Below are 22,456 nucleotides of genomic sequence, written 5' to 3'. Positions count from 1 at the left end.
GACCTTTACCCCCCCCCCCCCACACACACACACACACACACACACACACACACACACACACACCTTGGTCAGTATTTTATGTGTTGTTCATAGCACTCCCTCCTACCACTGTGCAGAAATTTGCAGGTACTGTAATTTTTGCCCCTATTCAATCTATTTGGGTCTTCACTGACTGGGCCATTTGGAACTCACGAGTGATTCCTACAACTGATTTCATGCGAGTTTTTTTACAAGCACACTCCGCAAAGCTTGCGACGTTCCTTGTTCATCAGTACTTAAGAGATCAGGCTGGTCTTCGATTAGTTACAGTTGCTTCGCATTTCCACTTCACAATCACACCGACAGTCGACTTGGTCATCTACAGAAACATTGGATTATCCAGGATAGATTTTTCACTCAGGTGGCATCTAGTGTCTAGTCCACGTCTAGTCACTCAGCTCTCCTTGCCGACCAATTCTGCAGTTTTGCCTCTCTATCGACAGCACAATACTCGCCGACATCTTTTTTGCTGCAGAATCGTCCTCTCGTGACATCTAATTGTCAATTCCACACTGTATAGGGGTGTCTGGATACCTTTAATCATATAGTTTATGTCACTGCCACACAGATTTCACTAATCGAAGAGCGTTATTCATAATTTCCTGAAAATTCTCAACAGTAAAAGTGACACCTCACAGAGAAATGGTGCATTACAACACAGAGTCTCTCCAACAAGCCTCTTTGGCTGCTACTCTTGCTTACACGTTTCCTAAGTCTGCACCTGAATGATTCAATATGAAACTAAGTCTGAGATAGTTCTCGTATTTTATTTTTAAGTTAATTTATATCACAGTTTTCTGAGTCTACAAAAATTAATTTTAATGACCGGAAAAAAATGAGCAAATTTACAAAATTACTTGAGAAAATAATTATAATTAAACGAAGTTGGCACTTGTGCAGATCAAGATGGAAGGCAATAAGTTTGCTTTTTATGTTCGCAGCTATCTGAATTTGGCTTGCAGCAGTTATTCTTCATTCAATTGCTAAATTTCAAAAGCACAATCTTATGTTTCGGACAAACTTCAAGTTTTAAATAATGGTAAATTATTATATATGCGGCTAATTTACACAAATAACTAGTAGCCCACCTGAGGCAAAAAAAAAAAAATCGACATATACTCTCCAACTGAGCAGTTTCATCGATTTGTTAATTTGTTTATTTTTGGTTAGGATTGAAAAAAAACAATAAAAACATCCAATGACCCATAAAGCAGTGTTTAATCTGCAAATCACTATGTACACATGTTAACGTAATTCTGTAATTTTTACTAATATCTAAACCACTTACTACTTCTTGTCATTTTTTAGCTATGTTGGCTAGTGTTACTTTCTGAATGGTTTATATTTATAACGGCTTATTTATTCAGGAAATGGGAAAAACAACGTAAGCAAAGAGTACGAGAAACATTGTAGGGAAGAGGGGTTCACAGGATTACAGTTGCGGAATACTAATTGACCCTACAAATGTGATTTTCAATACCTAAAAACTGCCTGTGTATTTAAACGTGTCACCCCCTAAAAAAGCACACTGGTCACTTCGGAGCACAGTAGATGGTACACATCACCAAGCGGCCAGCCTCCACTTTAAGCGTGTGCGGCGCCTGCAAGGGTGCATGTGTGTGATGCGTGGGCGGGAAGGAGATCTCGCTCGTATTACGTGACAGTGCCCATGATCGCACCGCAAATGAAGTTGCCAGATTTGTTGTTACATCAGCACAGACTGTCCAATGTATCTGCAAGTAACAGTGTAGTACTCGCATCCATGTAACACAATATAAGAATAGTGGTTACAAAAATACCTTAACCAACAGGGGCTAGAGACGAGTATCACGCATTATCTGGGCAAGAGTGTGTTAAGCATTCACACACAGCTCCTCATATGTTGATAAATATGGGGCAGACATGTCAGGTTCTGGTTAAAGAGGTGTCTCAAATAGGGACTCAGCAGCAATGTCTTAGTAATGGGTACTCAGGCAGAGTTCTGGGATCAGGATGAACCATAGAGTTCTGGGATCAGGATGTACCATGGTATGACTACAGAAATGCACAACTCGTGTTTTTGCAGAAGAACATTGGGAGCCATGGGAAAAGGGTCCAAGTGGATGTTCTTCAGATGGTGCCTTGGAGGAGGAGAGGAGATTAGTGTTTAACGTCCCGCTGACAACGAGGTCATTAGAGACGGAGCGCAAGCTCGGGTGAGGGAAGGATGGGAAAGGAAATCGGCCGTGCCCTTTCAAAGGAACCATCCCGGCATTTGCCTGAAGAGATTTAAGGAAACCACGGAAAACCTAAATCAGGATGGCCGGAGACGGGATTGAACCGTCGTCCTCCCGAATGCAAGTCCAGTGTGGGTGCCTTGGAGCTGGTGTTCAGCCAAGGCTACAGATTGAGAGCTATACCAAATTCAAAAGTTGTCAACATACAGTGCAGCAGTAAGAAACTTTTATGCAGTGTGCAGACATATTGGTAAAGCTAATTTGGTTGGTAGCTGTCGATGCACATTAGGTTTTGGCTAGAGTAAGGACTGGAATGATGACACTATCTCGCCATTGCAAGCGGCAAACACCTTCTAGCCAAAATCACTCAACGACCATGCATAGATGGAATTTGAGATGCATTCAGACGTTGGGTCATTTAATTATGAATCTAATCACGGCTTGGGCCATATCATGTGACAAATCAAGAGCCTGAAGCAGTTCCCAATCAGTGAAAGCTTCGTTATATAATTAAGATTATAGGGGGAAGGGACACAGGGAGTCGGTTTAAACAGTGAGGGGATTCTTCAACTCACTGCTTCCGCATCTGAAAGGTAACTACATAAGAACAGGATACTAATGCTGTCAAAAAGTGTGTAACAGGGTGTTCAGTAAGAGCCAAAGCATCAGCAGAAACAGACCCAGAACAGTTTTTTCTTTTCAGCAGCCCAGTAGACTACAAGTCTTAGCTCATGGATGGGGTAGAGTGGCATATATTCCCAAGAAGGAGGTATAGTGCACCCAGCATTCCTTTGCACAGAGCAGCTTAAAAGTTATGAGGGCAGCCTGTGAAGGGTGTTACTAGAGGTGTTGCAGGGCCCTTCAATGGTCCTGAATAGCTGTTGCAACGTTTTTGGTCCACCACAGTACCAGCTGCTGGTTGAGAGGGGGGGGGGGCCTTAAATGTAATCTGACAGAGAGGGGACCAAGAGGACGCCAGAGCTATACCACTGTCACCAGTTGGTCCTTTGGAGAGCCCCATAGGGTAGTCTGTCTTTCAGGAAAAGACAAGGAAGTAATAAGATAACCATAAAGTGATGACTTATCACAAAGTTCATTGTATTGCAATATTCATTCTTGCAAACCCATAAGACAGGATTTACAGCCGTAAAGGTACCATGGGCGGTAGTAAAGCAGGTAGGGGAGGGGAGGGAGCATTGAGGGGAGACAGAACAAAACTGAAACGAAGTTGGTCAATTAGAAGACCCTTACCAGACGACACGGTATTCCCCCACAGGGTGATGTGCATTGAAACCCATAGGTGGGATACTGTGAAAATGTAGTAGGATGTTTATTTCAAAGTTTTGGTGAGCAAGTGTTGCACTTGCAGCTTCCAAATTGACAGCAGTGTTCACAGGGCTGCCCACATATGTTCCTGGTTTGACAAACACTCAGCCATCCAATCAGACCTCATTTGGCCTCCTAAATCACCTGATTGTAATCCCACAGAAAATGTCTGACTATCTGGAAGAGTGGGTTGGGTTAACACAGCAATCAACATTCCCACTATTTGGCAGCTCTACAGAATTTAATCATCAAAGGGTGATTTCACCTGAATATTGCATACCTGAAGAAACTTGTGGACACTCTTCATAACAGACTGAAGGCCATTACCAAGGCTAGAGACAGTGTTACACAGTATTAGATTTATGTCTCCTCACAATAACAAATTTTTGGTCCAGAATGCTTATTATCCGCAGTAATGACTTTCCTACACATTTAGTGAAGGTAATACTATGATCAATACTCAGGCATGGAGCCTTTCCACATTGAAGGATAGCTCAGTGCTATGAGCACAATTTAGCATGTATCCTTTAATACATTAATAAGACTGAATTTCCCTACCATTACTGGTGAAGTACTGTTAACAGGAGCATATTTAATGGATTTTGTCAGGGCCTACTGTAGACAATGAATATTATATCTTCCATAATAATAGAAGACAGTCTTATTTCACGCCTGAGTCACATTGATTTTCAGTAATTGCTACTCTTCATGGGTGTTGCTACACTGGAGGAGGTTATAAGTATTCCACTGTCCAATCACTGGAAGAACACACACACACACACACACACACACACATACACACACAGAGAGAGAGAGAGAGAGAGAGAGAGAGAGAGAGAGAGAGAGAGAGAGAGAGAAAGTTTTGTACACCCACTTAGCACCAAAATACGAGAAACATTTTATTACTGGAATTTCATGAATTCTTTTTTTTTATTTTTTATTTTTTTTAAATTTAATAAAACTTGACGGACTGGATTACACTGAACAGTTCAAGCAAAACAGTGGATCTAAATCTTCTTTTCAATGCCAAGTTCTTTGGATCTCAAACACACTTGTGCAATGGGTTATGGTTGTAATGTCTGACCCTAAAGTGGATGTCAGCCTGTGTGTGTCCAGGATTAACTACAGAATCAAATTGACCCTAAAGTGGATGTCAGCCTGTGTGTGTCCAGGATTAACTACAGAATCAAATGTGAGTACAAAGAGTGGTGTATTTCCAGGATTCAGTGGGATGATAATCTACACACTGGTAAGTCCTTCGGCCTCATTCAAGTATCAAGTATCAAGTACTAGCATGTTACAACACACATACTGAAGGTCAGAGTATTTTGCAGTTCCACATTAATTGTTTTTCCCCCAATTTATTACTTAAGAGGTGGTTTATCAGGACCAACAAGGCTGTTTCTACTATGAAGAGGGGCCCTATTGCAAATCTGCTAGCACTAGTTCCAAGTTGTTTTTAGGCCTTACAGTCTCTTATGTATGTGGAAAGAAGTCACCACAAATGAGCCTTTCTGTCATGCTAAAACACATGTTCTACCAACTAATGTGTGTCCTATTACTTGGTCTGTTTGCTGAACCCTTCTCAGGATGATCACTAATCTTGAAGTAGATCATTCTGGGTGAGACTTCTGAGGCACTTACAATTTAGCTGCACATAGGGGGGCACTTGTCGCTCATAGGATGCCACGATCCTAACAAGCACTGTACATACCTTCCCCTTCAGATTTTCTAGCAGACAGATCAAAACGTATCTTCCTTCACTGCTGGAGCTCATCGCAAGTAAACACAGCACAGAACAGATGCAGTAGGAAATATTTCCAGCAATGTAATGTGACATTCATAGAAACGCACAGAAAGACACAAGATACATAATTAAAAAAGAAATTTTTAATGGTCAATAATGTAATCTTGGGAAGTTGATTTTGCTCTTTCAAAGTAAAAGCATCTTCTTCGAACTTACCATATTCTTGAAGTAAAGTCAAATGCAATACAGCTATTCTTATTTTCAGCTTGTCCACATCCCTCACTTGGCTTGAGAAAAAGAGAGCTGTGACTTGGAACAATGACCACCATCTCAACATTGCAGCAGCCAGAATAATAAAAATTCTTATTTTGAGCTCGTTCGCATGGCTCATTTCGCTCTTGTCTAACTGAGCTATAAAATTTCAGGCTAAGAATTTCTTGAGCAGAATCACAGCAATTGATATTTAGAGCTTGTTCAGAATGCCTGCAGTAAATAAAACTATCAGCTACTAGCTTAACCTCAGGCTTTGGTACAAAACTTAACTCTAACCTCAGGTTTCTAAACTTGCAAAGATAACCCAGTACTGGAAAAATATGTCTAGATACCTTAATAAAAAAGAAAGTGCTGATTCAGTGGACATAAAATTTAATGAGACAAAGGAATACTGATTAAGACTACAAAATAAAGACATTCTTGAAGACAACAATACTTATTATAAATGAAGACAAATGGCACAACATGATAACTGTCACTATCAAGAATGCACTGATATAAATAACATTCTAGAATGCTGAATTGAGAACATGATCTTGAGAGATGGAGCTAAGCTGACAAGAAACTAGCTGTGACCTGGCTATAGGAATAATGGTTGGAGTGAACACTAGGGCTTATTGTCAGACTGAAAAGGGGGTGATCAGAGACTGTGCACACACAGATTTGGGAAGGATGATGAAAGACACTGGCCATTCCTGAAGGAACTACATCAACATTTACCTTAAAAAAATTATGCAAACCACTGGAACCATAAATCTGTGTGGCTGAACAGTATGTAAGTATAGGAACAATCTAGTCATTCACATAGGTGTTTTAGAGAAACTATGGGAATATAAAATCATAATAGCCCGACAGAGATATGAACCCTGGGTTAAATTCTGATGGTTTAACCACAGTGTCACCTTGCTAACCTTGATTGTTAGTTGGACTGGTACCGGAATCAATTTTTTGCATGAATGTATAACTAGTATGGAAAATCACATCTGGAAACTCACATTAGTCTTTTAATTCTGAAGACTAAAGATAAGATCATCTGAAAACAGCTTTACCAGAAATATTTCAACAATACCTAGAAACAGTTTAAAGCAAGCTACATGAAGAGCTTCCTGGTCTTGATTCAGACCGTATTTCGCAATTACATGACAGCACTTGTGTATTTACTGCTGTCAAAATTAACAGAACCATTTCTGGATGTAGTAATCACTGACAAAGTTCTTCTGAACATTTGAAAGATCTTTATTGTGGTGCATTTCACACGTAACAATTTTCAGCAATGGCATGACCATTTTGGACCACCACAAAATACATTTGTGTTACCTAAACAACAGCCGTGTAACATCAGAAAGCCATTGCTAAATAAATGTATAACAGTTAAAAATAACATTAATGAAGTAACTGACGTCAACTGTAGATTATGAATTTTGGTTACATATTAAACATCTTCCCTCCCCGCCCCCCCTACCCAGTAGATATAGTAAACTTATGGCTGTAAGGTAGTGCTTGACCCCATCAGGTGTAGCCAGTGGAGGCAGAAATTTTCATCACCAGTATTCCGCCAACAAGGAGAGGAGAAATGGTGCAGTAGTTCCCGATCGACAGACTTTGTGCCAATACTCTGGGTTGAATTTCAGAAATCTTTGCAGTTTCATGAAGTGAGTGCATATAATATGTGATGGTGCTCCATCCTTCAGAAGAAGACTTTAAGGTTGGAAATCCCTTCGATGCTTTTGAAAGGAGCAGGATATGTCTAGGCACCGGGTTTCACTCTCTCCCTACTCTTTATAGTAATCAACAAACTTTACAGAACATTGTACTTCACATGCATTCATTACCTACAATGGAAAGATACACTTAACACAACACACACACACACTTCCCAAAAGAAAGGTGCCATAATACAGGAGTAAGGAAAAATCTTTCAGATTATACGGCTGAACAACCCTCTTGGATATCTCAGCTTTTATCGGCATGATTCATTAATGGTGTGTTTTTTGGCGTACAACCAAATTTGATTCCTTTTGATGCAGAATATTTTGAAAACTAACCCAGTCATCATACGCAGGTGCTGTGAGCTGTATTATGTCTACTCACTGCACAGACATTGACTGGGTTTCAGTGTTTTTGATGTCTCCTTGCTGTTCATAGCAGAGTTCAACCACAAGTGCTCACTACATGCTTTGATGCTTACTTATTTTTCAAAGCAAGTATTTATTTTACAAAGTGTACATTCACTTAACATTTTACAACTCTGGAGGGTGAGAGTGCCAGCAATATCTTAACAAACTGAGTGCTGAACCCGAAGCTTTGTGCAGAAAGAAACCTCCATCATGGTTTATTAGGTTTTCCCACATCTTTGTTTCAACAGACTCCCTAATTTTGCTTTCCCGGAAACTTAATGTTTGCACCATGATACTCGTCTCATCATACTTAATTTCATAAGTATATTCCCGACAGTGCTCAGCAACAGTCGATTTCCTTGGTTGTTTTTGTTAGGTCTGTCATTGTTGTTTTGCATCCTTCCTTGATTGGTTCTAGCAGTCTGTCCCCTGTAAGACCTGTCACATTCATACAAAATGCAGTGTACACCCAAATTATGGCGACCTAGATTGTATTTAACTTTATAACAAAGACGTTTTATCATTATTCACTGCAAAAATTGGCAAAGTTCTACAGAAATATGGCTTCCACTGTATTTCACTCCCATCAACATATATGAAAGCCTTCTTTGTAATGTTAAAGACAATCTAGGTCTCCAAGAGCAGGGCATGTGGCACATATCATGCAAATGTGGCAAGCCTTATGTGGGGCAGCCTGTCAGAATTGTCAAGGAGAGATGTATGAACGATCAGTGACACACCCAAGTGAAACAGTCAAGTGTATCAGTTGTTGCTGAGCAGAGCACTGCCTCAAATACAAAAATGGAATAAAACATGACAAGACCTATATTGGGCTGCAAATTCCAAGTTTCTGAGAGAGTGAAATTACAAAGTCTATTGAAACAGAGAGTTCTGGAAACATAATTAACTGTGGTGAAGACTTTTATTTTGATCAAGAATTGCTTCCAGCACTAAAAGTTATTAAGCTCTCGCTGGCCGTCTCATCCACCAGAGCTGGCTCTGAAATACAAGTGAACATCAAAGATCACAATGGGCACTGGGGGTCCAATTCAGCTATAAATAGTGACATAACACCTACAATACTTCAATGTACAGTTCAACTCAAGACATTGAGTACACAACAGCTCATAGCATCTGAAGAAGACATATGGGTCAGTTATCGAAATATAAAATGATGTCAACAACTCTGCTGTACAACTGAAAGCTCACTATTAACCCTTTTGGAGTGCCATCCTGTCAATAACAACTGTCTTGTTACGAATCTTCCATTTTGAAAACATAATCTCTCAATGATGCCTTACCCTTGCTTCAAAATTTTAAAAGTCAATGAACTACGTAATGTTTGGGTCTCAGTATATGCTATCTTGGCACACAAACTGCTGTTTTCTTGGTCACCACATGACCCAGTACTCCACATGAATTCTTCATCTGTTGCAACATCTTTCAGAGCCACATATAATCCAAGCAGTTCATGTCATTCATTGTTCTCCCTGCCATGACAGCTGTCACATGACCTAATCAAGTATTCAGGATGTTTTGCACCACAAAAAGTAAAAACTAAACTATATCTATTAATGTTTATATTTAGTGAAAGAATATTTATTGACACAGCTACTATGAAAAACAGTTTGAAACTGTATACCATCTCTTCACAAACACAGTACCCCATTTAGATGACGCAGAAAACTTTTTCATACCACAATATGACAACACAAACCTCAGGATAAACTGGTAATCACCAACTAGAAAACAGTTTGTTCCTTCTCTCTCTCTCTCTTCCCCCCCCCCCCCCCCCCCCCAATGTTCTGGATGATCTAGACAGGTCTCTGCCATTTTATCTACCCATGCATTTCTACTTTTACCTTGGAATGCTTACCTACTAAGTTTTAAAAAAGTCAAGAAACAATACCAGTCCATTAAGCCTAGTATTTGGAGATTTTTTGGACTTTTCAACTATTACTAAATATATTTTGTGTAAAAGACTATGCCTTACGAGGAGAATAGCAGCTGGCATTACATCAACTTTTGCTAGCATTACTCAAACTTCGATTATATATGAAACTATTTTACATAGTAATCCACAGTACAAAAGGGTAACACACAGTATAAGAATCCACGAATGCAATGACAGTTGTCTGTTTCTGAGAATGAAATTTTGCTAGATGTCAGATCAAACAGTAAAATAAAAATACTTTGAGCCAACTGTAAAATACTGAACATTCATTACAGTGTTAAAATTAAAAATTTACTGCAAATGACCACCTCCTTATCAAAGGTGCCTTGGTTTTCAGAGGAGCTGAGAGCTGACTGACAAAACCATAATGAAGATCGTGGGTGAAAATGAGCAGAGGTCGTTACTGTTAATAAGAGGGTAAAATAATGAATGAACAGAACTGCACACCAATATTCCCAATACTGCAGAATCCCATAGAAATGTCTATGCACGTACGCTCTGACTTTCCTGGAAGAAAGTAAGCTTCTCCCACAGAATCAACATGTGATCAGGAAAAACCACTTTGAAACAGAGTTTGCTTTTTTTCCCCATACATTATATCTTACAAATAGTAAATTCTGTGTGTGTGTGTGTGTGTGTGTGTGTGTGTGTGTGTGTGTGTGCGTGCGTGCGTGCGTGCGCGCGCGCGCGCGCGCGCAGTAAATTTTTAATTTTAACACTGTAATGAATGTTCAGTATTTTTATATTTGTACTCCACACATTAAACAAGTTATTTATAAGATAGGGTCAGAGGGACTCCTAGTTTGTTCACTGGTGAAAAAATACCTCAGACAATATTTCCACAAATACTTTACCCAAACATCCGATAGTGCCTACTTCTGCCTATTAATCTATAACTTTAATCAGTCCACATCACTGAAAGCTATCCCTGATGGGATTTATGTCACATGACAAATGAATGGGTAAATCACATGGTGAATGAATTTACATTTAAATAATGTGAGATAATGCCCTCAGTGAAGGAAAACTTTGTCATTTCCAATTACACGCAACTAGTGATAAATTCTGGAATCTGTCGTCCTTTAAATATCCAGCAGTAGTACTACAAAGTGGCACAAAATGGAATGAATATTCTAAACCAGTAGCAGAGAAAATGAATGGAAGATCGATTTGTTAGCAGAGTTCTCACAAAAATGTGGTGCATCTCTAAAGCAAAACTCTTACAGGATGCTGATGTACTGCTCTGGCATTTTGGGAAAAATGAAAGATTAAATTTACATAACCTGTTATGAATAAGGCAACTGGAGACTGTGCATACGCTCAGCTAGCACAAGAATAGTGAAGGCAACTGGTTGAGTCCCTTTCATGAAAATGCAACAGAGACACTAATGAAACTTACAATGAGAATCTGAAAGGAAGCCAGAATTTTCACAGAACACTGTTGGGTAAATTTTTTACAGAGTATAGTATGGGTTCAAACTAGAAGAAGTCCTATAAACATCAGTCTGAAAATAAATACTTATTGAAATATGGGCCATTTTGTCCCGTGATGGTCACCTGTTTGTTGACACTGCAGGAGGCACTCAAAGTAGTTACTTATTCTGGCAGCAGCAGCAGCAGCAGCAGCAGCACCACCACCACCACCACCACCACATCAAAGAATCACAAACCCGTGTGAAAACACTTGGCTATCCTTGTATTTGTTCACATGCAATGAAGTACATGTTCCTGTAAGGTGCGCACATTGACTAGTGTGGTGTACGTTAATGCCTTTAAGTCACCCATACCCTGAAAAATTAAAGTCAAGTAAACAGGAGCCTCAACCAAACCATTGCTTAGTAAACATTTGAGTTGGGTAATGATAGACCATGCTGAAAGTACGGTGCTGTTCAGTCTGGCATAACCACATCTGCAGTCTTTCTGTTAAGGGTAACATTCCCCACTAGCTGAGGTAGTTTGCTGAACAGAAATCGGTAATAAACAGCAACTACTGTCAATTACAATCCCCGTCCCCACACACTGACACTAAAGTGAACCTGATGCCTTGCTTCCCCAGCTGCTCCAGAATTTGCATCTGCCCACAAATGGTTATTGTGGTAATCTACTATCCTATTTTGTGTGAATCCCAGCTAATCTGTAAAGAAAATGGAGTCAACTAAAAGGTTCAATTCTATCCATCAGCTGTGACGCATAGTGTGTGTTGTGTGACATCACAGTGGCAAGTGTTTTTTTTTTTTTTTTTTTTTTTTTTAATAAAGCCTGTTGTTGTCATATTCCTGCGTTAGCTGTTTATGTTCCGAAGTTGTTTGTTAGGCATGTTAGCGAATAATTTGATGCTTGTTTTGGTCCACTAGAGGGTTACTTTGAATTAATGAATTCTGTCTGTGTGTGTGTGTGTGTGTGTGTGTGTGTGTGTGTGTGAGAGAGAGAGAGAGAGAGAGAGAGAGAGAGAGATTTGGTTACTTATTATTTTTGTTAAATTATTTTCCATTGGGTTCTATGCACAAGACAAGTGAGTGACCATTGTGTGTTACAGTAGTTTTCATTTTGTAGAGAAGTATGTTCTGAAGTCATTGAATGTAGGGGACCATGAGTGGTAGTGGAAATCAATAAATCTCTGTCTGCAAATTTCCAGCATGCTGAAGGTGAAAAATATGTCCGCAACTTGCCTTATAATTGAAATAAATGGTCGTAGCTCTGCCATAAATTGCATTGTGAAGTACATTTTATTTCTTGATGGTGACTAGTTTCAGACACCTGTGTCCATTTTCAATCCATCCGCACTGTAAGTGTGACAAATACAGGTGACAGCCTATGTACAGAATCTGCCCCTGCAGTAACCAAAGCAGCATATGGCCAACTTAACAACAGCTGAATCTGCTTGATAAAATGAGAGGTAGTTCTCATAAAGGTTTATGGATGTAGGAGGCTGTTCTGTATGGGCTGGGTTCAGACATTTTTCAGGTGCTTGAAAATAAAACAAAATGGGTATTGGGGGGTGGGTGGGTGGAGGGTTGGTTTGAAGAACGCATTGAGGAGGGTACAACCACACGTTCAAATGCTTTTTCATCATACAAGAATTGAGGGAGAAGGACATATGATCATGTAGTTGTAAATCACAGAATTCAGTTTAAGGATTATAGTGCCAGTGTGTGTAACAATAAAAAAAAAAGGGGGACTTGAGGAGGCTATTAAATCTGTTATAGGGAGGGTAATAGGGCCACCTTGCAGCCTCATTTAGAGGAGAGCTGCTACTGGAAGTGTGTCCTGGATAATTATTGTGTATTTCATTGTTTTCTTTGGGTACGATGAAAAATTTATAGGTCAAGAATTTCAACTGAATAGGTTGGGTAAGTGCCACAGGTATTCTTTTTTTGGGGGGGTGGGGGGATGGAAGGGGGACGAGAAGTTGTTTAGATTTCTCTCTTAAGAATTGGGTCTTTTAAGGTGTGAATATTGTAAATTTTTGTTAGTTGTATTTATCCTGACCACTAGTTCCTCCCCTCCTACTTTTGACCATTATTGAATAAAGATTAACTGGCTCACAATTCAAAACAACGCCAGATGGTCTGTATAAGATACTGAAGAAACAGAAGTGCAGAATGAGATGTGAGGGGCAAGGATTAGTAGAAATTGCAGTACTGTTGTATGTGCAGCCGGAAGGGGAGGGGGCATAATTTATACTTACGTAATTAAGAAAAAGACAGTAGTAGAGCTGGTGGTGGTGGTGGTGGTGGTGGTGGTGGTGGTGGTGGTGGTGGTGGTGGGGGGGGGGGGGGTGATGGCAGAGAAGGGTTGAGACCCAGGTGATGCAAATTTCAGATACAATTTGGATAGTGTCCCATTGCATTTCTTGTACTTTATGTACAACAAATGTACTTAACATACATTAAAATATTAGTTGGCAATTTGTCCATCATCTAAGTTTTGTAATTTTATCGTTAGTTTTAGCTGTCATGATAAAATGTGTGTTCAATGTGGTAAAGTGCTTTTAAATATGGCACAAATATAAACATCAGACTGTGCTAAGGTCAATCTTGTTACAACAACATTTGACGTTCACATTCATTGCCTTCGCCAACGCAACAAATTACAACATTTCAACCTAACCTTGACTTCTGGCTACGTTAAAAATGTCGTCTTGACTTCTGGCTACGCTAAAAATGTCTGTCACTGCTACTATGTTTTCGATGAGGGGTGGAGTGCGGGTAATTTAACATCACACTGAAGACCACATTTTGAAACAGCTACTGGAGTCATCCGGTTGTAGCCAGCAGAATTCTCTGCCACGCATGCCCATCATTGGCGATCGGAGGGGGGAGGGGAGTGAAAGTAGTGTGGAGAGAGAGAGAGAGAGAGAGAGAGAGAGAGAGAGAGACACCTTAAACACGCGAAATGTACCATTTAGAACGGCATAATGAACTTATACATTTTCGCTTTGACGTTTGTATAACAATCATGTCCATTGAGAAAAAAAATCGTTACCGTAACATAACGGTATCACCTACTCTTGAAATTGTTTTAAATAACTAGTTTGGCTGATACTTGTGTAATAACCTAAATATTTTTGTGTCAGCATAAAATATCTGCCCGATATCTGTGTGAATTATTTACTACAATAGAGTTTATTAACATTTCATCTTTCTCTTGGTAAATTAATCTCCTTGATTTCACTTGGTTAGCTAATTTCATAAACGCAGCAGCTGTATATAACACAGAACCTTTCATTTCATCAATTACAAGCATCTCTTTAGGAAAATTTGGCCTTATTAAAAAAACTTTTAGACATTTATTTTGAAGTCACACATACTAACGAGCATCCGATAGATATTTTTCACTTTCGATTCAATTTGCATAAATGCTCACACTCTACGTCAGCAATATCGTCCGGTCATGATGCTACATCGTAATTTCCAACTGCAGTATTCCGATCAGCTCAAACCGCAGTAGTTTAACAACGCCATCATGTTTTCACTTCTCGAACAACATGTAACACTCCTATGGCATCTAATCTCATCTCCATGATACGAAAACGTAAGTATATTCAATATATCGATTTCTGAGCATACTTACAATAGTTACATGCGTCAATGTATTCCGAACAAACTTCAGTTTCGCACCCACTACATACACAATACACATGCAGCTCTTTCAACTGTTTAAGTAAAAGTCAAAGACTTTAGCTGTCACACGGGAAAAAAGGTTAAAAAATGTTCGCCTTGTGGCATAAAAATCTCTACATTTGTGGCCGCACTAAACAACACTGGCATATGATCATAACTACAGAATAGTAATAGTGTAGCAAAGGTCCGCTGTTCGGACCATAATGGTTACGCACTGTTAGAGTTTCCGTGTCCCGACTGTAAAATAGTTACGCTTAGCGAAGACGGGGAGCGAGAACTGAGAAAAGTAGCAGAAGTTATACAAGCTTCAAATCAGATCAATATTCTCTCAGATTCTAACCAGCGCCGTAGGAAGACGGTGATCGGTGATGTTTTATTTTCTAATACGCTAGTGTCGTCTGCGGTTGCACTTAAAGTTTAAACAAACACGTGAAACCATCACATTAATGTAACTTCCCGAAATGGAATGAATGAATATTATCAGTACCCAAACAATAATTATAAATGTGGAGCAGCGGTACAAGTTTATATGCCAACTAGCCCCGCAGATGATGAAGAAATTGAAGGAATGTATGATGACACAGCAGAAATTATTCAGGTAGTTAAGACAGACGAAAATTTAATAGTGATGCAGGACTGGAATTCATTAGTAGGAAAACGAAGAGAAGGAGAAATTGTAGGTGAATATAGAATGGGGAAAAGGACTGCAAGAGGAGGCCACCTTGTAGAATTTTGCACAGGGCACAATTCAATTATCTCCAACACATGGTTTAAGAATCATGAAAGAAAGTTGTACCTGTGAAAAAGAACTGAACATACTGGAAGGCTTCAGTCAGATTATATAATGGTAAGACAGGTATTTCGGAACCGGATTTTAAATTGTAAGACATTTCCTGGAGAAGATATGGACTTTGACCGCAATTTATTGGTTATGCACTGTAGATTAAAACAGAAGAGACTGCAAAAAACTAGCAAATTAAAGAGATGGGACCTGTATAAGCTGAATGAACCAGAGGTGGTTGAGAGTTTCACAGGGAATATTACGCAACGATTGACGAGAACAGGGGAAAGAAATGCCGAAGAAGACGAATGGGTAGCTTTGAGAGACGAAATAGTGAAGGCAGCAGAGGATCAAAAAGGTAAAAAGACAATACCATGTCGAAATCCTTTGACATCACAGAAGATATTGAATTCAATTGATGAAAGGCGAAAATATAAAAATGCAGTGAATGAAGCAGCTGAAAGGGAATACAAATGTCTAAAAAAATGAGGTTGACAGGAAGTGCAAAATGAAATGGCTAAGCAAGAGTGGCTAGAAGACAAATGTAAAGATGTAGATGCATATTTCATTAGGAGAAATATAGTTACCGCCTACAGGAAATGTAGAGAGGCTTTTGGAGAAAAGAGAAGCAGTTGTATGGACATCAAGAGACCAGATGGAAAATCAGTCCTAAGCAAAGAAGGGAAAGCTGAAAGGTGGAAGGAGTATATAGAGGGGCTATACAAGGGAAATAAACTTGATGGCAATATTATAGAAGGAGAAGAGCACATAAATGAAGACGAGGTAGGAGATATGGTATTACGAGAAGAATTTGACAGAGCATGAAAGACCTAAGTCAAATCAAGGACCCTGCGCTACTGATATCATTGAGAGAAATAGCTATAACAGAGCTATTTCACCTGATGTACAAGATGTATGAGACAGGCGAAATACCCCCAGACTTCAACAAGAATATAGTAATTCTAATTCCAAAGAAAGATGGTGACAACAGTGTGAAAATTACCAACTATCAGTTTAATAAGTCATTGTTGCAAAATACTAGCACAAATCCATTACAGAAGACTGGAAAAACGGGTAGAAGACGACCTTGGGGAAAATCTGTTGAGATACCAGAGAACTGGTGAAGCAGTGAAGCAGTACTGACCCTGTGACTTCTCTTAGAAGATAGGTTACCGGAAGGCAAACCTACGTTTACAGCTTTTGTAGACTTAGAGAACATTTTTGACACTGTGGACTGGAATACTTTATTCGAAATTCTGAATGTAGCAGGGGTAAAATATAGTGAGCGAAAGTCTATTTATGATTTGTACAGAAACCAGACGGCAATTACAAGAGTCAAGGGGCATGAAAGAGAAACAGTGGTTCAGAAGGGAGTGAGACAGGGTTGTAGCCTGTCCCTGATGTTATTCAGTCTGCACAGTGAGCAAGCAGCAAAGGAAACAAAAGAAAAATTTGGGGTAGGAATTATAAACTTAGAGGTTTGTTGATGTCGTCGTAATTCTGTCAGAGATAGCAAAGAGCTTTTAAGAGCAGTTGAACAATGGAGCGTGTCTTGAAAGGAGGATATAAGATGAACATAAAAAAAAGCAAAACAAGGATAATGAAATGTAGCCGAATTAAATTGGGTGATGCCGAGAGAACTAGATTATGAAACGAAACACTTAAACTAGTAGATTAATTTTTCTATTTGGGCAGCAAAATAAATGATGGTGGCCGACTGGCAATGACAACAAAAAAGTTTATGAAGAAGAAAAAATTGTTAATATTGAGTAAAGATTTAAGTGTCAGGAAGTCTTTTCTGAAAGTATCTGTATGGAGTGTAGCCATGTGTGGAAGTGAAATATTAACAATAAATAGTTTAGACAAGAAGAGAATAGAAGCTTTCGAAATGTGGTGCTATAGATGAATGCTGAAGAGTAGATGGGTAGATCATTTAACTACTGAGGAGGTACTGAATAAAATTGGAGAGAAAAGAAAATTTTGGTACAACCTGACGAGAAGAAAGGATAGGTTGATAGGACACATTCTGAGATATAAAGGGATCACCGATTTAGTACTGTAGTGAAGCATGGCAGCGATTGAGGTGGGGGGGGGGGAGAAATCGTGGGGAGAGACCAACGGATGAATACAGAAATCAGGTTCAGAAGGATGTACATTGCAGTAGTTATTCGGAGATGAAGAGTCTTGCACAGAATAGAGTAGCATGAGAGCTGCATCAAACCAGTCTTCGGACTGAGGACCACAAAAACAACAACAGAAGTTGTAGAATACAAGGTTTAATGTCCTCAGGATACCGAAGTCATTCGAGACTAAAGCAAAAAAATTAAATCACTTGGGAAATATTTGATGATACTTTATAGAATATAAATTGAAACTTCTGATGCAAGTTTGTCTTCTAAGAATTTGCGTTGGTTATTTGATAACTTTTTTACAATTAATAAAAGTTACCTACTTAAATTAACCAATTATACCATCCAACAAAATACGTGAAGCTCCCACAAGAGTTGGTGGAAATGAAATGAAACTCCACAAGTTGAGAGTGTATGTGATCTTATTTCAGTGATTACAAAATCAAGTCAAATTTATAAAGAATTTGGATGAATAAGCATATGGTATGTATGCATGCACTAATTCGGTTTTCAGGAATGTCATAAAGCCATTATATGCACTCCTGAGGCGAGCTGGCCCACAATTTTGTAACTGACCCTTGATATCCTGGATACTGGCACAGGGAGAGAGTTGACATCACAGCTGGTTGCATCTGTTTTCTATTGGGGATAGATCTGGGCATCTTACTGGACACAAGCGTACTGGCCACAATAGTTCACAGAGACATGTGCCATGTGTGGACGAGCACTGTCCTGTTGAACAATGGCACACAATATTGTCACATGAGACATAACACATGATGATGCGGGATGTCCGTGATGTACTGTTATGCCATTAGAGTTCTCTCAATCACTACCAGCCTTGACCTGAAATCATACTTGATGCATTCCCTCACCACAATACCAGGAGCAGTTCACTATGCTTGACCAATACATTGGAAAAGTGGGGCCTCTCCTCAAGTCGTCTCCAAACTCGTTTACAATGGTTGGGAGGTTGTTTGGGGGAGAAGACCAGACTGCGAGGTCATCGGTCTCCTCAGATTAGGGAAGCTTCAAATGGTTCAAATGGCTCTGAGCACTATGGGTCTTAACATCTGAGGTCATCAGTCCCCTAGAACTTAGAACTACTTAAACCTAACTAACCTAAGGACATCACACTCATCCATGCTCGAGGTAGGATTCGAACCTGCGACCGTAGCAGTCGTGCGGTTCCGGACAGAAGTGCCTAGAACCGCTCGGCCACCGCGGCCGGCATTAGGGAAGGATGGGGAAGGAAGTCGGCCATGCCATTTCGAAGGAACTATCCCAGCATTTGCTTGGAGCGATTTAGGGAAATCATGGAAAACTTAAATTGGTATGGCTGGACGTAGGATTGAACGGTCGTCCTCCCGAATGCGAGTCCAGTGTGCTAACCTCTGCGCCACCTCGCTCGGTTTTACAATGATCATCTGGGATAGTGCAGAACAGCAATTCATCAATGAACACAATGTTATGCCATTATTCACCAGCAATCCGTACTTCCCCATCAAGGCGTCACTCCTGCTGCAGCTATTTGTATTGTAGTATTAATGGCAGCATATGCATGGGACGCTAATTCCCTAGTACAGCTGCTAGTCTCCGATGAATTGCGCAGGATGACACATAACGTTGCAGGGAGTTCATTACATGTTCTCAGAATGCAGGCACAAATGTGAAGGCATTACGATTTGCTTTAAGCGCAATATGGCAGTCCCTCTTGGTGATGGTCAGCCTATTCGATTGGAACATTGGCGATGAGTATGCCTGCCCACATGTTCCCATACAGTCTAACATAGGGCCGTTGACACATCCAAATGTGCCACAAATCTGGATATTGTACGATTTGACCAGCATGTCAACTAAAGACCCACATTGAGGCAAGTACTTTTCCAACCTTGCCATGTGCTGACAATGCTGTCTCACATGAGTTTCTTCACAGTGATCACTCAACGTCTGTCACTGTTCACATTCCTTAATATAGCCTACCAGGCCAGGTATCAAAACTAAATGCAAGCAACACTAATGCGAATTGGTGGCCATTCTGTATGTCTCAGAGAATTGCAATATAATAATTTACATTCTCACGGATGGTGTGCATATCTCTATAGTTACACTGACAACCGGCATATCGCCTTGGTGCTTCACTTTTGTCAGGGAGTGTATTTGCACACAGTAAGGTCGATTCACAGGTTATGGAACAAACGTCAACACAAAAGAAGTTATCCTATTCTCACTGAACTCACTCATCTACGCCTATATCTACATCCACACTCTGCAAATCACTGTGAAGAACATGGCAGAGGGTACTTTCCATTGCACTGATTACTAGAGCTTTTTCCCGTTCCATTCACATATTAAATGTGGGAAAAATAACTGTTTAAATGCCTCTGCGAGTGCTGTAATTAATCTAATATTGTCCTTGTCATCTCTATGGGAGTGATAGATAGATGGTTGTAGTATATTCCTAGAGTTAGCATTTAAAGCCAGTTCTTCAAACTTTATGAGTAACCTTTCTTGGGGTAGTTAATGTCCATCTTCAGGAGTATGTCAGATCAGTTTCATCAGCATCTCTGTGACACTCTCCCAGAGATCAAACAAACCTGTGACCATTCATGGTGCCCTTCTCTGTATACATCCAATGTCACTTGTTAGTCCTATTTGATACTGGTCACACACACTTGAGCATTATTCTAGGATAAGTCACATGGGTGATTTATAAGAAGCAATCTCCTTTGTAGCCTGATTACATTACCCCAATAAACCAAAGTCTGCCACCTGCTTTAGCTTTAGCTATGACTGAGTCTAAGTGATTGTTCTATTTCACGGACTTATAGTGTTACATTTAGGTATTTGTGTGGGTCGACTGATTCTAGATGTGTTTCATTGATACTGCAGTCACAGGACGCTAGGTTTTTTCGATTTGTGAAGTGCACAATTTTATATTTCTGAACATTTAAAGCAAGTTGCCAATCTTTACATCTTATCAAGAGCTGACTGAATATTTGTGCAGCTTTTCTCAAACAGTACTTCATTACAGATAACTGCATCATCTCCGAAATGTCTGAGGTAACTATTAACATTGTTTGCAACGCCATTAATATACAACTTGAACAGCAAGGGTCCCAACACAGTTCCCTGGGGCGCTCCTGAAGTTACACCTATGTCTGTCAATGACTCTCCATGACTTGCTGCACCCTACTTACTAAAAAATTAATCCAGCTCCAACAAAATTCACTTGGTACTCATACGATTGTACCTTCGATAATAATTGTAGATTTTTTTCCTTCATTGTATTTGGTTGGGGTGGACGTCACATGACACTAGCCCTCTGACCAAACACACTAGGCTACTTTGCTGGCAGATGTGATACCGAGACAAATGCTTTTCGGAAATCAAGATATACTGCTTCTGCCTGACTGTTTTGGTCCATGGCTTTCTGGATATCATATGAGAAAAGTGGGTGTATGGTTTCAGTGCTTTCAGAATGAATGCTGGTTGGCATGGAGGTTGTTATTCTGTTTGAGATATTTAATTACACGTAAATTCAGAATATATTCTAATTTTCTACAACGAATGGATGTCAAGGATATTGGACAGTAGTTTTGTGGATCAATTCTGCTACACTTCCTGTTGACTAGTGTCACTTTTTGTTGAAGGTATCATAACGTGATTATAACTATAAGAGGATCACCTCAGCTGCAAATTCGAAACAGACGCTGATACGTGTTCTATTGGGTCTGAAGCTTAGTTCAGTTTTAGCGATTTCAGCTGTTCCTCAACACCACAGACATTAGTATCTGTATCACTCATCTTTGCAGTTGCTGCTCTAGTATTAGTCTTAGTCGTAGAAAAGGGGAATTTTGTTAAAATTAAGTAAAGGCGCGGTTGGGCTATGAAGTGTGGCGCCGCTGGAAGTGTGTGGTAATAATCGGCAGCCAGTAGGCCAGGCAGAGTAAACATAGCGCAGAGCTGTAGCGGCATATTTCAAATACGATTTGTTTGGAATGAAGCAACAGCGAGGCAGGGAACTGCAGCGTTATTGCGATGTATGAGGCGAGGCAGTAGGCCAGAGCCGGGAGTGGTGATGTGTAAATGGCTGATGCATGGGAATTTACCCCTGCCATAGTTTCTGTCTCTCTCTGACACTAAGTCAGAAGCGAGGGGAAAAGCAGTATAAATAGCAAGGCACTTTTAGCTTGAGGAGGTGTGCCGGGTCAGTCGAGAGTCGGGTCGGATCTGTGCTAGTCTACGCTGATAGGGGCCAGTCTGGCAGCGATGTTGTAAATATTCTATGTAAACCTGTACTTTATTTCTGTGTGCTTGTTCGGGTTGTATTCCGCCTCCGGGGACACAACACCAGCCGGGACCGAACAGCACCTGGGTACTTGGAGAGCGCACGGTCTGCCTGAAGGAGGGCAGTGACAGTAGCCTGCAGCAGGTCCAGGACGGGCCACGTTCGCTTCCAATCTTGTGTACCAGGGTCCAGGCGAGATGTATGCTGGGGGGGGGGGGGGGGGTGCGGCAGCACTGCAGCATTGCCAGAGGCGGTGGCTGGCGCTGCCATCCGGCAAGCACCATTAGTGGCAAGTTGCGGCACAGCATCCAGGAGGGCGAGGGTTCGAGTGCGGTACTGTCCTGTGAGCAGCGGCGGCTCGAAGGCCACGGGTGATCAGAAGCAAAGGGAAAAAAGTATAAATAGTAAGGCACTTTTAGCTTGAGGAGGTGTGCCGGGTCAGTCGAGAGTCGGGTCGGAT

At 40.3% G+C, this 22,456-nt stretch overlaps 1 protein-coding gene across 1 annotated transcript in view; it reads right to left on the bottom strand.

The window, feature by feature from the left end:
- Nucleotides 1–14,898, bottom strand: part of LOC126470084 (ATP-citrate synthase) — a 166,639-nt gene extending 151,741 nt beyond the window's left edge. The window contains exon 1 of the mRNA XM_050097597.1: nucleotides 14,746–14,898. The gene's annotated coding sequence lies outside the window, so the exon portion shown is untranslated. The remainder of the gene's footprint in view (nucleotides 1–14,745) is intronic.
- Nucleotides 14,899–22,456: the final 7,558 nt, after the last annotated feature.

The sequence above is a fragment of the Schistocerca serialis genome, chromosome 3 (assembly GCF_023864345.2).
Source record: "Schistocerca serialis cubense isolate TAMUIC-IGC-003099 chromosome 3, iqSchSeri2.2, whole genome shotgun sequence".
NCBI classification, from domain to species: domain Eukaryota; kingdom Metazoa; phylum Arthropoda; class Insecta; order Orthoptera; family Acrididae; genus Schistocerca; species Schistocerca serialis.
This window is presented reverse-complemented; position numbering and strand designations above follow the sequence as displayed.